The 18,981-nt window shown below is 44.3% G+C and overlaps 1 pseudogene; it reads right to left on the reverse strand.

Annotated features, from left to right (window-relative positions):
- Nucleotides 1-18,981, reverse strand: part of LOC148514823 (killer cell lectin-like receptor subfamily G member 1) — a 113,850-nt pseudogene that overhangs the window by 13,525 nt on the left and 81,344 nt on the right.

Here is an 18,981-nt window from a genome sequence, read left to right on the forward strand (position 1 = left end):
CCCAAAACAAATATGCTCCCCATCCCCCCAAAAATAAAAAATCAATGGCCATCCCTGAACTTCTGAGCCTGGACTGGTACTGGAAAATATAGGTAAATGGTTTGGGGTTCCCCCTATTTTCCAATAGCCAGCATCAGGCTGAACCAGCCAGTGGGTTATGCAATAACAGGGAGACACACAGCATGGAGTCACCCTCCCATAATGTTAGGAACAATAGTAACTCTTTATTTACTATTAATCCCGCATCCCCTGCCATCATGGATGTGGGGAATATCCCTTTCAGACAAGTGCTGGTTGTCCCTTGGGACAATATACATAAATACATTTGTATGTACCAATAAAGACAATTACTGACGTTATAGTTAAAAAGTTATACTTTACTAAGGTATATTGATAACATGTAAATATTAAAGTAGATTTGTTTTATTACAAGAGTAGATTCTGAGGAAAGGGAAATATAAAAATTAGATATCTCATTACGTTCTAGAAATTAATTTAAAGTAGGTTCTATGACATTTCCTAAGTTATAAGTTAAAGTGGCCACTAATAAGGTCTCTTGGGTAAAAATGGACATAAACCAAGTGAGGAAAGACACATGTATAGGCCAAGTTGGGAAGACACCTGCATAGGCCTTCACGTGTTATATCAAGGTTACTTACCCATGAATTCATGTTGAACCCTCCCCCTAGTGCCTAACCCTAACTTACCCCCTAACCTGGCTACTTTCCTTCGAAATGCCAGCGGTTGGGAAACCGGCTCCTGAATTATAAGAGCAGGCATCCCATGATGGTATCCCAACAATAGTCTTAAGTGTAAATTACATGTATTCTACTTATTTTTATAAAAGTTTCAGATAAGTTAGCCTTTGTTACAAATATGTACTCTTAATTGACACAAATTTATGTAACAAAAATATATTTCTTGCATGTTATAGACTTAGGGCCTGATTCAGAGCCGTTCGCTATTTGTGGTCGTTCGTTCAAAAACAAGGGGTGGCTATTCAAATGATCCGTTCGCAAATTGCAGTCTGTTCCCACCTCTAAGTCTGAACGAGCGAGCAAAACATACGCTCGTTTTTTTGATAAAAACGCCCCCTGGCCGCACGCACCATACGTCATGTCCGCTATTTATTAGATTAATCGAGTACATCGTACAGCGTATGAACTGCTCGCTATTCTTGTGGTTGGTGTTTTCAACCGCTATTTTGCGAGCAGTTCAGAGTTAAAAAAAACCAAGTGACGTGGTCAATGACGCTGCTGTATTAATTATGCACTCCCTTAAAACGCCCGTTTTGACCTTTAAGCACGCCTGCGTTTGGATCTCCACTCCCCGTTTTCAAGCACCTTCCCCTGTTACCACCCACATATGCCTCATTCTGTCACTCAAAATAGCAGGCCCTCGCTATATTGCGTACCAACGATTTTCGGCCGCACTGACTGGTTCGCGCATGCGTACTAAAAACTGGACGCATGGGCAGATGTGCGAACATCGCTCGGAACGAGCGTACTGCCGCTAGCGAGTGGCTCTGAATGAGGGCCTTAGGCCCTCATTCAGAGCCGCTCGCTATTTGCGGTCGTTCGTTTTCTAAAAAGGGGTGGCTATTCAAATGAACCGTTCGCACTTTGCGGTCTGTTCACGCCTCTAAGTCTGAACGAGCGAGCAAAACATGCGAACGTAAATTTGAAAAATACGCCCCCTGGCCGCTCGCACCATACGTCATGTCCGCTATTTATTAGATTAATCGAGTACATCGACCAGCGTATGAACTGCTCGCTATTCTTGTGGTTGGTTTTTTCAACCACTATTTTGCGAGCAGTTCTGAGTTAAAAAAAAACAAGTGACGTGGTCAATGACGCTGCTGGATTAATTATGCACTCACTTAAAATGCCCGTTTTGACCTTTAAGCACGCCTGCGATCGGATTTCCACTCCCCGTTTTCAAGCACCTTCCCCTGTTACCACCCACATACGCCTCTTTCTGTCACTCAAATTATCAGGCATTCGCTATTTTGCGAGCACATGAATTTCGACCGCACTGACTGGTTCGTGCATGCGTATAACGATCCGTACGCATGCGCAGTTGGGCAAACATCGCTCGGAGCGAACGAGCTGCCGCTTACGAGTGGCTCTGAATCAGGCCCTTAGTTAGCATCTGCGTAAATATCAAAGTTTTAATTTCCTGTTTGTTCTTCCTATCTGTGGTTTATGATACATTAGCTGCACTTTGTACTTACTTTCTGAGAATTATGTAGATATTACGGTCAGGGTATACAAACATTATATTTTAGCAGGGAAAGAGCAACAGGAGCTGCATTTCCAAAATGAAGGCAGCCTGGACATGTGTCCCACATCGGTGAGATGAAGAGCGGCTTGTGCTGGATGATGAAGATTTCATCACAAAGAACATTGGAAATGTTACCGAGGAGATGGGGGCAGGAGACGTAACCATGTGACTGATGTCTATTGATTGATTGACTAAGCTATGTAAGTAGGGCTTAAAGTGGTCCTGGAGAGGTGGAACTCATCTCTCCCACCGCCTACTCCCCACCCCCTCCCGCCACCTACTCCCGACCCACCCCCCCGCCACGCTGACAGGCCAAAATAAGTGTTAAAACTGTTCTTTGCACAAACACACACACTGTTGTGTATAGGAAATGGTAAAGTGAATGGCTGGAGGCCACCTAGGCACTATATGATCATTGATATTTTTCTGCCGTGCCTCTGACTTTTTTTATGGGGTATGTGTACATTATTAACCGGAAGGAGAGAAGTAAGAGATGCTTTCCAAGCCTCTCCTCTGTCACCGGAAGTGCGTGGAGGCGACTTCCAGTTGCGAGTATACCGTTTTTTGGCGACTGTCTCCAATATAGCCCTTTTTGACCACAGTGGGCGAAAAGAGACCACCTATGTAAGTAAAGGCCCCCATACTTCAGAGATTGATTGCAGCAATCGTGCAATTTGCAATCGATTGTGTATAAAAATCTTTCCCTTTTTCAATCGATTGTGGCATCTCTGCAATCTGCAATCGATTAAAAAAGGGAAAGATTTGTATACACAATCGATTGCAAATTGCGCGATTGCTGCAATCAATCTCTGATGTATGGGGGCCTTTAGGGATCGGTGCTCAATAGAGGCGATCTCCTTAGAATCATTCTGAGAGATTTTTTTGCCAAAACGGATGTTCACGATCGCGACTTCCGGTTTCAGGATAAGTAGGAAGCAAAGCAAAACAGAGGTTTGCATTCTAAGGGTGGAATGCAATATGATATATGTAACACCAACATCATTTCGATTGTACTGCAGGAGGTCCCTTCTGGGTACAATAGGATAGTTTTTTTAGGATACAAACATATATCAAGGATATGTTTTATTTGTGATTGTAGTTGTACTTGTATGTTAATTAGAGATGAGCGGTTCGGATTCTGTGGAATCGGAACCGCTCCGAACATTGGGGATCCGAGTCCACCCGAACCCTGTTCGGGTGTTCACCGCCTAACTCGGATCCCCGTTCGGGGCCGAACGGCGGCCGCCTGATATCGGATTCTCACTAGAGAATCCGACATCAGGGCTCCTATTGTGTAGGGCAGAGCGCTGTGATAGCGCTCTGCCCTACACAGACACAAACACACAGCCGCCAGCGGCAGCTGTGTGTTTGTTACAGCAGCCAATGAGAGTCACACAGACTCTCATTGGTTGCTGCACGGAGGGAGCCGGCTGGAGCTCACACATGAGCTCCGTCTTCCGGCTCCCTCCTCAGCGTGTGACAGAGCGGACGGCGCGGGAGCGGGGATACAGGTAAGTTTTTATTTTTTTATTTTTTATTTGTGCAAGGGCCGGGGGCGCTACTGGGGGGGGTCTGCTACTGGGGGGGTCTGCTACTGGGGGTGCGGGGAGGCCATACTACTGGGGGGGTCTGCACTACTGGGGGGGTCTGCTACTGGGGGGGCTATACTACTGGGGGGGCCATACTACTGAGGGGCCTGCTACTGGGGGGGGCTATACTACTGGGGGGGTCTGCTACTGGGGGGGCCATACTACTGAGGGGCCTGCTTCTGGGGGGGCCATACTACTGGAGGGGGCATACTACAGGGGGGCCATACTACAGGGGGGGCTACTACTGGGGCAGCCTACTACTGGGGGGGCCTGCTACTGGGGGGGCCATACTACTGGGGGACATACTACTGGGTGGCATGCTAATGGGGGGCATACTACTGAGGGGGCCTGCTAATGGGGGGCATACTACTGGGGGGGCCTGCTAATGGGGGGCATACTACTGGATGGCATGCTAATGGGGGGCATACTACTGGGGGGGCCTGCTAATGGGGGGCATTCTACTGGGGGAACTGCATAGTGGACCCTACTACTAAGGGAACTGCATAGGGGGCACCACTGCTGGGGGCATTGTGTAAGGGACACCGCTACTGTGGACATTGTGTAAAAGGGTCACTACTGTGGGCATTGTGTAAAAGGGTCACTACTGTGGGCATTGTGTAAAAGGGGCACTACTGTGTGTCGTAACATAAATAAGAGACACTACTTTATGGTGTAATGTGAATCAGGGGCACTATGTGTGGTGTAATGTGAATAAGATTGTGCACTGTGACTCCTAGGGCCGTAGCCCACTATGTAAACAAGTACTGTGATTCTGCTGGCCGTACCCCACTGGGTGGGTGCACTACTTTTCATTTCTGCCACTGCTGTGTGGCAATGTGTCATAGATGTGCTTTATACTGTGGTGTCTGTGTCGTTGTGCCGCTGCTTTGTCGCTTAGTAACCAGTCAGCTCACTGCAACCTTTGGCCAATAATGTTGAAAACAATATTATAAGCTGTGATATGGTCTAAATTGACTGGAAATTAATGTTATTGAGGTTAATAATACTCTAGGAAGAAAAAAAAGACCAATTTATGTGATTTTAGCTTTTTTTGTAAATTTTTGTAAAAAAATCCAAATCCAAATCCAAAGCCAGTAACTGCAGTTTGGCAAATCCAAATCCAAATCCAAAGCCGGACGACGAATTAGAACCAAATCCAAATCCGGCAAAAATGGTCCGGCGCACATCCCTAATGTTAATAAGTTGTAACCCCACCCCCTGGATTTGCCAATCAAACTAAGATAAGGGGATATAAGGACGTTTTCATTACTAACCCAGCACACCTTGAAAAAGACTCTATTTGAGTAGAAACGCATTGGTGGAGGTCTGCAGGACCTATGTGGAGTTACCTACTCATGTGAGACTTGGTGTGCATGAAACACCGCCTATCCGGTACACAGCTTGATTTTGCTGGTTATGGATTGTTATTTATTGTGATTATTTTATACACTTTATTCATCTGTTATACCATTAAAAGGCAATATTACCCTATTTCACAGTTTCTGTTTTCTCCTATATATGGTCTAATATGTTGAGAACACCGGTTGGAAAATTACACAAACTTATCTGATTTTAAGGAGTTTGGAACTTTTTACCTGTGAAAGTGGAAACAAACAAGTACTTTTTTTCTTACATTATGTCTTTTTGGAACTTTTAATCACAAGTGGATTGTATTATTTCATTGAAACTTTAACTGTTTCCCTAGAAAGGTGCGCAAAAATATCTTTATTCTTCCCTTCCCATTGTATGTCACTTGGATGTCCAATGCTTTTTTTGCAACCCCTATTTATTGCCTTCGCTTGATTCTTTCCTTACCTACAGTATATGCTGGTTTCTCTGAAATAAGGGACCTCTGAAGAAATTGAGCCTCCCTAGGCAGACAGTGAGTGACTTTCTGTCTGTGGGACTTCTGTGCAGGGACTTGGTGGAGATGGAACTAGTTCCACCTACCATTAGAGGTGAGGGTACTCAGTTCCAGCCCATTCCTGCCCACTTTAACCCCTGTATGTAAGGTACAGTAATATCAGTCAAAATTTAAAAGCCGTCGATAAGTCTACCCCTGGAAGTCAAAAACATAGACAAGTGCTCTTGCATTATTCCAGATTCTAAATTAGTAATTAAAAGTTAATGCAAGTCTAGAAGATCAGTGTGACTCATTGTGGTTAGCAGGAAATGTATATACTGTAGTGGTGGAATTTTTTTTTATGGCTTCAGCCTACAATACAAATGAGTGATGAGTCAGAATATTCTCTGTCTGGGAGATATACTGAGGGACACATACTGTATGTATTTCAAAGATTGTGCCAGTACACGTATGTAGGTTCACACTCTAAAGGGCAACACTGTTGGTGTAATAGTTATCATTACTGCCTCGCAGCACTGGGGTCTGGGGTTCAATTCCCACCATGGTCCAAAACGGTGTGGAGTTTGTATATTCTCCCCATCATTGCGTGGGGTTCCTCCTGGTGTTCCACTTTCTACCCACAATCCAAAAAATATACTGGTAGTCTAACTGGCTCCCGACAAAACTGAACCCTAGTCTGTGTGCATGTGTTAAGGAGTATAGATTGTAGGCTAAATTAATTAAGGTTACAATTACTTTAACAGGTATTTTGACATTTGGTGGTTACTTCACAGCGGCCAAGCGGCAAACAAGATAACGCTCTACAAAAGAGTACATAGTTCTCAGGTCGGTTCTAAGATCTTGACATCCAGAAAGGTAAAATCATCATTCATTCTGATGAAGCAGCATTAATGGTGTCATGGTTAGCGTTACTGCCTCACAACACTGAGGTCATAGGTTCAATTCCCACCAAGGCCCTAACTGTGTGAAGTTTGTATGTTCTCCTCCTTCTTCTGTGGGTTTCCTCTGAGTGCTCCAGTTTCCTACCACACTCCAAAAATATAGTGGTACAGTAGGTCAATTGTCTACTGACAAAAAAATACCCTGTGTGTGTACATGCATATGGAATATACTGTAGATTGTAAGCTTCACTGGGACACTGATATGAATGGTAGAATAGTGCTACAAAATATGTGTGCACTATATAAATAACTTAATAAATAACAAATAAATGAAGTGGACAGATGTGCCATGAAATGCTTAGTTTTCCACCAATTTTCGAATACCTGAATTGTGTACAATATTGTACTATAGAGAATTAGTAACTCATTATTGGATAACAAATAAAAATACTTTTTATCCCATTATTTGTTGTCCATGTATCTAGCATTATCTCTCAGATGATGATGTACTTACCTTCAGATGTCTTGTTTGAGGCTACACAGAGCTGCTCCATCTTTTCCGCCATCCTTGTACAGTTACCACAATTTAAAGAATGAACTTTAAAGCCTGAATGAAACATATAACAGAACTGGGTATAAAATCTCATGCCGGAACTGCAGCACTGTTTGCTGTATTTACTAATCCCTGTTTTGTAAAATGTACTTCCACCCCACTGTATGACATACTGGTGTGCTATACCTCCAATGTATGCTATACTGCTGTGCTATACCTCCACTGTATGCTATACTGGTGTGCTATACCTCCACTGTATGCTATACTGCTGTGCTATACCTCCACTGTATGCTATACTGGTGTGCTATACCTCCACTATATGATATACTGGTGTGCTATACCTCCACTGAATGATATACTGGTGTGCTATACCTCCACTGTATGATATACTGGTGTGCTATACCTCCACTGAAGTGCATCCTCCATGGGCAGGATGTACTTCATGTGGATCTATTCACACAGGGTATATCATACTGCCACACATGTGTCACTTTTCCCATATATTCCTTGGGTCCTTGTATGGTTTATCACCCACAGTGCAACCTTCATAGTGCGCCCACCATGGCTGCCTCACCTGGTACACTCGTAGATGGGATGAAAAATACATGGACCTGACGATTATGGTGGGACCCTACTCCTAGCGTTAGGATGCTGCAACCACTCATTTTGTGTCATCTCTTCTAGGCATAACCTATTCCACCCAGGGTAATCCTACGTAGTGCGCCCAAGACGGCTGCCTCATCTGGTACCTTATTGGGTGGAATATATAACCCATGGAAGTTATTTCCCAAAATGTTTGCACCAACCCCGCAATATGCTTGTTGTGCTCTCTAGGTTTCGGTTGATTTAAATTATCTCGGTGTGGTTTTCTATTTTTTTTTGCAACACCAAATCCATGTACAATGTACCAAGTTTTCTGATGTCTGTAAAGCGACTTTGAGTCCTATGGGAGAAAACGCTATATAAATAAAATTATTATTATTATTATAAAAGAGAATATGGATGGAAGATGACCAGACACTGGCACTTCACAGCTGTGACGTCACTTACCAAGCACAACAATGATGCGTATGATGATGATATTTGCGCCAATGAGAACAGTGATAATGACGTCCTTCCAGGAGGGGACCCAGAGCTTTGGCTGCAGAGTTTTTTCTGGTAGATATAAATGAATAAAACTGTTTAATTACAATGACAGACAGGTATGGTAATGTGGAATTCCATAATTGCATAGTTTACACAAAGGGATGTAGTTTCTTTCCTGACTGTCGGGATCCCGATGTTAAGAATACCAGCACCAGCATCCTGACCAACGGCACCCAGATGATAAGTATTGGGGTTTACGGTTAGGCTGAGGGAAGGGTAGGGTTAGGTTTACACTTTAGGGAGGGAGAATTAGGTTTAAGGGTAGGTTTAGGATACGTACCGACAGGCAGAGGAGTAGCGTGGAACCACGACATTTGGAGAAAGTGCATCATAGCGCCCCCCACCCTGTACTGAACTGTGCCAGTGGGGTATGGCCAGACTGTAGGGGAATACTGAAGTGAAGAGAAAAGCAGCAAACAGTGGCAGTATCACTCTGGGGGTATGGAGACCCCATTGGGGGAATAGAATGCTTTGGTGATCTGACATTAAGGGGTAGCTCCTTTGGCATGCTTTATTTATGTATAGCACCAAGGATCTGACTTTTATCTCCTCTGAATCACTGTTATTAGTCAATAGAGCAGATTGTATTATATATTCTGATCATTTAAACTAAACTGACAGAATAATGTGCTAGAGTGAGATTCCACAGGGTGCACAGCTTATTACTGCACCTACTGCCCCAAGCTGCTGTCACTGGAGTGGGAACACCTATAGGACGCTCCCTTCTTAGCTATGCTTCTACTTCACAAATATACATTGCACCTATATTAATGTGAGTACTACTAACCATGTTCTGTCTACCACCATTATTATTATTTCAGGTCTCCTAATATTTTTTAAAAGACCTTTCAAATAACCCTGTGTGGTCATGCCTGGGATCACCTCCATTACATTAAATAGCAAAGCAGTGACTCTTTTTAATCTCATACCTTATAATTGAAGTTTAGGATTTTACCTCAGATGTGTAACTATTAAATCCAGAATGAATGAATGAAGAGAAGGAGGGGGGGAAATCAAAGAGGAGAGGGGAGAAGAAAGTGATGATAGGAGAGGGGAAGTGTCAGAGGCTACTGCGAAAGGATAGGGGAAGGGCAAAGCCAATCAGAGAGGACCAGTGACGGAAGCCAATAAGAAAAGGAGAGGAGAGGGGCAAAGCCAATTAGAGAGGGCAGGTGACAGAAGCCAATAAAAAAAGGAGAGGAGAGGGGTGGTGACAGAAGCCAATAAGAAAAGGATCGGGGTGGTCACAGAAGCCAATAAGAAAAGGAGAGGAGAGAGGTGGTCACAGAAGCCAATAAGGAGAGAGGTGGTCACAGAAGCCAATAAGGAGAGGGGTGGTGACAGAAGCCAATAAGAAAGGAGAGGGGAGGGGCAAAGAGCCGATCCCATGGTAGAGAGGGGAGGGAATTAAAGAGGTGAGAAGTGACTGTAATCAATTTGACAGGAAAGGGGAGGTGACAGAAGATGATCACAGAGGAGGGAGGACCGGAGGGGAGAAAATCTGGGCAGCTTGAGGGAGCATGAAATGTAGAAATGGATCTCAGATCTATAACTTATTTAGGATATAGAGCAAACAAACCGAGATAAAACTAACAGGCGGCCGTCATACTGTGCAGCGCCCCTTGAATTCCGGAACTCTGGAGGATGGCGCCCTCTGTCCATTTTGGCGCCCGGAGCTCATGCTCCACTGGAACCACCCTCACTACACCCCTGCCGTCGTGTGTCAGTATCCTACCCTGTCAGAATGCTAGGGGTGGGATTCTGACCGCCAGGATCATGAGCACCCAACCCCACACAAGTATACACACTTGCATAGCTGACATAATGTTCTAAAGCATATACAAGTGTTATTGAGTTTAATGCACCTACAACAGGAAGGCTGTTTTGCACACTTCTTTGCCTGCACATATTTGCTTAGAAATGTATTCAGCTCTAAATGAACATTGCAATGTCCTTCAAATTTCACTGTCCAGTCATTATGTTTATACAGCTATGTCTCAATAACACCATAACTCTATTGAAACCCCACTAATTCTGGGTCACCTATTTTGTATGAAAGAGCATTTGTTACCATTGATATTTTTTACTGCAGGCTTCTCCTATTGCTTCTTGTAATCCATCTAACTATTCCTTTAACATTCCCCTAAAGCTGGCAACACACTAGACCAACTTTAATCCAACCATCCAACTAATTGATTGGTTGGAATGAAAATCTGGTAACATATGGGAGTAACTGATGATCAGCAATTTGCTCCTAAATGCCAGAAAACAGATGAAAATGGTCAGTCAGACAAGTTTGTTAAATGTTTGATATAAACAATTTGTTCAAACAACAGTTTTTGTCCATTTTCCAGCGTTTGGGAGCAAATTGCTGATTGTCATTTGCTTTCATCCCTTACCAGATTTTCATTCCAACCAATCAACTAGTTGGCTGGTTGGATGTAAGTTGGTCTAGTGTGTGGCCAGCTTAAGCCAGAGGTTTCCAAATGTGGTCATCAAGGCTCCCCAACAGTTCAGGAGTTAAGGCCCCCATACATCAGAGATTGATTGCAGCAATCGTGCAATTTGCAATCGATTGTGTATAAAAATCGATCCCTTTTTCAATCGATTGTGGCAATTCTGCAATCGATTGAAAAAGGGAAAGATTTTTAAACACACTCGATTGCAAATTGCACTATTGCTGCAATCAATCACTGATGTATGGGGGCCTTTTGAGATATCCATGGTTGAGCACAGGTGGTTAGATCAAATTTACTGAGATACTGATTAAGACACTTGTGCTCAACCATGGCTATCTCTAAAACCTGAACTGTTGGGGAGCCTTGAGGACCGTGTTTGGGAACCTCTGCCCTAAGCCAAGCATGTTTCTTGTCTTCACTATCTGGTACAGGAATAGGCAACTCCAGCTACTGTGGATCAATACACATAAGCATTCTCTTAGCTTTACGGAGCCCTAACAACCAAACTATGGCAGAGCATGCTGAGATGTGTAGTTCCACAGCAGCTGGAATGCAACACGTCATCTACTCCTGATTGGGCACATATTTTTACCCTCTCCCTCAGTTTTAGAGGAATAAAAAGAAATTGTGCACAAACAGTATAATCAAATTGATTGAGGTGCTAATTAATTCACCTGTCCTTAAGCATGGATATCCTTAAAAACTGGACTGTTAGGATGCCTTTAGGACCAAGTTTTGGAACCCCTGATTTAACCTGTAATCCTGACATTGGCACCATGAGCATTACCCAGTCACTCCCAATAATAATTTATCAACTCAATCTATAATGTACCGAACCTGAGCACCTGGGAGATAGCAAAGTGTTTGGCATTCACAGTCTTGGCTAAATATTGGCATATACATAGGATTACCATACTACCGCTTTAAACTGGGACATTAATGAATTACACAGGTTCTGTGACTGGCTGACTTCAAGCCTGGATTTCCCCTGGTGTTAATCAGCGCCATAAACTGTGAAATGCATGAGTGTCCCGGTTTAAAGGGACTTTATGGTAATCCTACATATACCTCCTCCTCCCAACACCTGAGCACCAGCATCACCTGTCTGACATTCTATACAAACCGGTTATCACATTACAGCAGAGGTTCCCAAACGCGGTTCTCAAGGCACTCTAAAGCTGGCCACACACTAGACCAGTGTTGGCTAACCTTGACACTCCACCTGTTGGGGAACTATATATCCCAGCATGCCCTGCCACAGTTTTAGCATGCCCTAATAGCAAAACTGTAGCAATGCATGCTGGGTTATGTAGTTCCATAACAGCTGGAGTGTCAAGGTTAGCCACTAGACCAACTAGACCAACTTACATCCAACCAGCCAACTAGTTGATTGGTTGGAATGAAAATCTGGTAACGGATGGGAGTAACTGATGATCAGCAATTTGCTCCTAAATGCCAGAAAACAGATGAAAATGGTCGTTCAGACAAGTTTGTTAAATGTTTGATGTAAACAATTTGTTCAAACAACAGTTTTTGTCCATTTTCCAGCGTTTGGCAGCAAATTGCTGATTGTCATTTGCTTTCATCCCTTACCAGATTTTCATTCCAACCAATCAACTAGTCGGCTGGTTGGATGTAAGTTGGTCTAGTGTGTGGCCAACTTAACAGTTCAAGTTTTAGAAATATCCATGCTTGACCACAGGTGAATTAATTAGTAACTCCGTCAATTTAATTTAACCACCTGTGCTCAATCATGGATATCTAAAACCTAAAGGCCACCATACATCAGAGATGGATTGCAGCAATCGTGCAATTTGCAATTGATTGTGTATAAAAATCTTTCCCTTTTTCAATCAATGTGGCAATTCTGCAATCTGCAATTGATTGAAAAAGGGAAAGATTTTTATACACAATCGATTGCAAATTGCACGATTGCTGCAATCCATCTCTGTTGTATGGGAGCCTTTAGGACCGTATTTGGTAACCTCTGCTTAAAGGAGCGTACACTCTAGACGATATGCTCCCTGAGCGATATCGTCTAGTGTGTCCCCGGCAGGCTCTGCTCAATGTCGTTCATGACATTGAGCACAGCCGCTGAACGAGATCATTAACGATATCGTTCAGTGCCGGGCTCTCTCCCCCATTCCCCATCATGCAGCAACCTGACGATATCGTCAGGTTGGCCTGCATGTCAGCCCGATGAACGATGATGACGATAGACCCGCGGGAATGCGCATCGTCATTATCGTTCATCGTTTTGGAGTTAAAAATGGATGATAAAGTGGACGACTGAACGATAACGATATTGTTATCGTTCAGTCGTCCACTTTAATCGCCCAGTGTGTACGCACCTTAACAGTCATTCTCCTGGTTGCTAGAGGTAGAATCCTTCTACAGCAATGCTTCAGTAAATAAACTCTATAGGCTGATATCCCCAATATTGGCCTTTAGAGCATATATTTTGTGATGAGAGATCAGAAGAAAACTCCCTGACAGTGACACCTCTTGTGCATTTTATTTACATGTAGAAAGAAAGCTGGTTCACTTACTGGCTTGGTATAGTGTACATGGGGGAACCTTTTCAATGCTTCCCTTTACTTTTTTCTGCCACCCACTTAAGGCACACATGCACTAGACGATTAGATTGAGCGATTGAACGATAACAATATCGTTACCGTTCGATAATCGTTTGAAAATAGTTTAAAAAATGTCTAAAACAACCAGTGATGGGCGCTCCCGCTGGTCGTTTAGACATCTATCATCGTACAATGTTGTACAACCTGATGATATCGTCAGGTTCAACATGTTTGCAGATGATTGATGAGCCTGCACTGAACAACTGCTCGTTCAGTGCAGGCTCATCACAGACTGGCAAACGGCTGCACGATTACAATGTCGTAATCGTGCAGTCTTTTGCCTGTCGTCTAGTGGATGTGTGCCTTAAGCTACCTCTGTATCTTTCTCTCTCATGTCTCCAGCTCTTCTACCCTGGCCCAAATCATTGCTGTACAAGCCATGTAAGGAGAGGGAAAGTAAAGAGAAGTAGCCCACAGCAGCCCTTCAACTTCTACCTATCATCTTATAGAATGTACATGGTAAATGCTACCTTGAATCTGATGGGTTTGCAGTGGCATCACTAATGGGGTGTGGGCAGCATTGGGTGACACCATCCGAGGATGTGACACTAAAATAGCAGAGACGCTCTGTGTTTTGGTGTCACCCCCACAGACAGTGTCACCAAGTAGCGAGCAGTGGTGATGTATGATGCCCGCATGTGAGCATCATTCACTGTGCCAGTGAAGGGGGCTGCCAGCGGCTCTTAAAGTGCTGTGAAAAGGTAATATAGCATACTGGGGTGCAGTGCGCAGAACAGTACAAATACACAAAAAATATATATTTATTTTTTACTTTTTTATAACTTTTATTATTATTTTAAAGTTTTTTTGCTTGACAAATATCGAGTCACACTGTGAACGCAGTGGGCGGGGCCTGCGGAGTCAGTGCAATTTCACTGTGATGGAAATTAATTAAACTAAGGGGACTGGACACAGCTTGACACTTAGGCACGTATTCAATTTGAGCCGAGCCTCGTTAAGTTAACGCGGCCCGGTCTTAACGCCGACTTTGCCTGTTTTGTAGGCTTTAAAGTATTGTGCGCATGCACGCTAAACCCCGTATTCAATTTGAAAGTACACGTTTACGGAACCACCGATACTGAAACAAGCGGAAAGTACTGTCATTTTTGGGGAAATCAGCCTGACACCCCCCAAATGATGCTCTGACATGGGGGTTAGCTATGGTACCCCCCGATTTGGCTTGCTGAAGGTATATGGTGTTTTTAAATGGGCTCAATAGCTGCTAAATAGCGTTTTTTTTATACCTGATGCAGAATAGTATTTAGGAGTATTTTTTCCAGGAAATAACTTATCCCAGCAAATTTGGGGTACTTGATAATGGGGGTCAGCATATTTAAAATTGCTAAAGTGAAGTTGAAAAAATCGTGAAAAATCCATCTGCCGCAAACACCTGCAATCAAAAAAACACTTGGGGCATACTTGGGGACCCCCCCAGAGTCAAGTTCGCTAGTTTTTAAGTTTGTACCCCAACATTTTTTTTTTCGGCCCCTTTTTCAAAGTAAATTTTTGGGGTGTCCTTAAGTTTTTTCAAAATTTTTTTGACACAGATTACCTTTGGGGGACTGTCTGAAGGCTGCACGGTGGTTCCCGCAACGTTGCACCCCAAAACCCCAATTCTGCACTTTTTTCTGCCTGCCATTCATAGGAGATACTTTACCGCCTATTACATTGCATTGACTTTCCGCCTAGGTGGAAAGTCTTTCAAATTGAATACGGAGTAAAACCAAAACAGGCGATAATGACATCATCGGCGGTAACTTAATGCGGATCCGGACTTAACGCTTCAAATTGAATACGTGCCCAAGATGGATATAGGGCCTGATTCATCAAAGAACGCAGTTGCTAATACGCACGCAAACGGACAATTGTTGCATTCTGAGCCTGCATATGCATCGCAGTGCGCATGCGCGCACCGACCACTGCGATCGGGACTGCGATCGCAGTGACTACTCAGACCCAACGATTGATTGACAGGAAGTGCCGTTTGTGGGTGGTGACGGGCGGTGGTTGGCGAAACGCAGGCGTGCCAGTGCATTTGAATGCTGTTACATGGGGCGTGCATAAATTAACCACTGTGATGGCATACGCAGCCTGAGCACTCACTGCGTACAAGAAGATTAGCAATTTCTGAGGACGGTCTGACCTTATGTAGTTGTGCGTGAGACTCCGATGTTACTTGATGGTACCGATGTTTTCGCTGGATTGCAAGGTGTTACAGATATGAGACAGGGAGAGTGGGCATCTTTATATTGGCCTGCGATGGCATTGCGAATGCAGACATCAGCATATTTTTGCAGCAGAACTACGTGTGCGTTTGCTAGCGTGATCGCATTAGCGATCCATAATGACTCAGACCCATTATTCTTAATCAGGTTTTATATCATATGCAATTGCATAAACTTGGCGCAAACCTGGAGTGTTAATAGTGTGACAGATAATGGAAATCGGTATGTAATGCCGGTGGATCAATTACAGACAGCGGCAGCCCGGTGGATCGAAATCCCGAGAGCTTCAGGTAAGTATCCTAACACTCCCCTCTCCCCCCCCCTATCCCTAACCTCCTCCCCTAGTGCCTAACCCTAACCTCCCCCCATTAGTGCCTAAAATTAACCCCCCCTCTCCACACCCTAATCCTAACCCTCCCAGGTGTGTTCCTAAACCTAACCCCCCCCCTTCACTTACCCTAACCCTCCCGGGGGGTGCCTAACCTTCCCCCCCCCCGCTGCTAGAAGCTAAGACACCCGGCATACCTTTCCTCGGTATGCCGTGTGTCGGGATTTAGTATTGGGGCTAATGATAGGCATCTTTCGACGCCTATCTTTAGTCCCATGTCGGTAGGCAAGTGTCGGGATATCGGCGGGCGGGATAGCGCACGCCGGTATCCTGACTGCATCCCCAGATAATGATGTCACCCATTGTTGAGGCTCATGTTGGACAGAGATTGTGCCTAAACTCTTATCATGTCCATTGTCTCCTAAGGAGTCAAATAACAGACAATCTCAGGGGCAAATGCCGAGTTTCCTTGAATGCATATACATATATTTTAGAGCATACTTGCCAACAATCAGCTCCCTCCTTCCGAGAGGGAGCAGATTGATGGCTAGCAGTGGGGGCGTGCCCTGGCAGTTGTGACACATTGGGGGTGGAGCCAGGGGCACCAACCCCCCAGCTGGGGGGATTTCTAGTTTATTCTTGGGGGGGAGGTCGGGACGGTTGGTGGATGCTGGGAGGTTTGCCTGCCATCCCGGGGGGCTGTGAGCGGCACCCGATATTCGGGAGGCTCCCGGCCAAATCAGGAGGGTAGGCAAGCCTGTTTTAGAGATGTGCACGGATCCCCATGTTTTGGTTTTGGTTCTAATTCATCATCGCGTTTTGGTTTTGGCAAAACCACCCTTAGGTGTTTTTCTGGTTCGGATTCGGTTTTGGTGTTGGATTTGGAAATGTATAAAAACATCTCAAATCATGTAATTTGGACATGTTTTTGTTAATTTAGTATTATTAACATCAATAACATTAATGCATACTAATTCATACTGGATAAGCCCTAAATTTATTAACCTTCCGAAAGATTCACAAGTACAAAAAGTTCCTTATGTAACATTTTTACTGCATCATGATAAATGTAACCTACGCTGATCATTTTTCTGAAGAGCAGATGGCGCCTAGTTTTGTAAAGTTGTGCACATATTAAAGATGTATGCACCCCCCATGTCTTGTTTTTGTTTTTAGTTTTGCCATAACCACTCTCAAAGTTTTGGTTTTGGATCTGGAATTGAATTTCTTTAAAAATGATAAAAACAGCTAAAATCATGTAAAATTAACATCAATAACATTAATTTCCAGTCATTTTCAGTCACTCTTGACTACCTCACAGCACCTGAAATCACGAGGGCGGGACTTAAATGCAATCCAAAACATGCAAGATCCGTTTTTTAAATTTGAGTTCCGATTTTCGAGAAGACCCGAGCTGTTACCACATGCATACACAAATACAAACACTTACGCTAACTTTTGGAACCTAAGGTAAGATTCCAGGAGGTCATTGATGGGGGCAGGGCTGACACTTTGCTTTATTAGAATCGCGTCACTTTGTCTCTGCCTCATCCCCACAAGACCCATGAATCACGGCATAGTGCCAAGTGGGGGAAGGGCTCTGAATGCTGTCCGAGTGACTGCAGTCAGCCAAAGAAATATGGTCTGTATGGGGGGTTGCTGGGTACACAGAAACTGCCCCCGTGTGTGCCACTGAATATGTCTTCCCTGAGTATATCAAGAACATTTTCAGAAATAATCACCTTCCTCTCACCCAGACAAGTACCACTAGCCTACTTACTACTGCAAAGAAATCATTTAATAAAACAAAGAAAAACATATAGATGTACAATCACTTGCTCTAATATTTCCTCATATTAAACTAGTGTATTTACCTATAGGCACTTTTCAGATAATTGCCAATAAAATGGAAAAACCCTGGGTTTGTACTTGAGGCATATTTCCAGTTAGATGTCCAAACAGCAGCTTATGAAATGTTTAAAGGTAACTATAGTACACTACACAGTGGCAAATACAGGATTTCTAGAGGGGGGTTTCCAAATGCTTGATTTCAGAGTGTGGCCAGTCCATGAAGTGGACATAATTAGCACTTACCCAACTTTAAAACGCGTCATACAAAGTGTATTGTGTGTCATAATCCCAGCATATACAGGACCAGCGATCACAGTGAGCCATTAGATGTGGCAGTAGGGCCATCCTGCCTGAGCTGAATGATTTTATTTCAGATGTGGGCACAATTCCATAGCATGGGAGCAAGTCCGGGAGTCTGGGGGAGCAGCAGAATAACCTAGCACTGTTCTGGACATATATCTACTGGATTTTTATACAGTATTAATAATTAACCCTATTGATGGCCTATAGCAGTGCACCCATAACAGTGCACAGGGGCGCCGAGAGTGAGGGGGAGCAGGTACTAATTACCCACGCCCGGGCTTGCTGGAGGGGCCAGGCGGAGGCCTGAGTCTGGCATCGCTACCCCCCCTCTTACATCACAGCAGCCCAGCACACTCTGCTGTGTGCTGGGCTGCACTGAGAGACTGCTCGCGGCTGCTAAGAAGCAGCCACAGCAGTCTCCTATGCCTGTAGGGGGAGCAATCAAGCTGATCCCGCCCCTCACTGGTTATGCGCTGGGCTTAGGGGGCTCACTGCACACCCCTAGCCAGCGTGCAACCCCGCTTCACGGCACTGCCAAACTTTTTTTTTTACCTAAGGGGGCGTGGTCATGCCTCCTGCGATTAGGTCATGCCCCCTTTTACCCGGGCCTGGCGCAGCTCTTGGCGGGTCTGACAGTGCATGTTATCCAGATCTCCTAGTTGGTGCACAGGTGTATTTATTACTGGCTGACCCATGTTAAAATATCCACAGGTGGTGCTAATTATTTAATTTGTGATACTGAGAAGTAGGGGTGAGCGGGTTCGGATTTCTGAAATCCCAACCCCCCCGAGCCCCCCCGATCCGAGGCCGATCCGAGTCAGGCTCGAGTTTTCCCGCCTGACTCGGATCTGAAATCGAGACAA

The sequence above is a fragment of the Taudactylus pleione genome, unplaced genomic scaffold (genome assembly GCF_031769625.1).
Source record: "Taudactylus pleione unplaced genomic scaffold, aTauple2 ptg000258l, whole genome shotgun sequence".
Taxonomy (NCBI): Eukaryota; Metazoa; Chordata; class Amphibia; order Anura; family Myobatrachidae; genus Taudactylus; species Taudactylus pleione.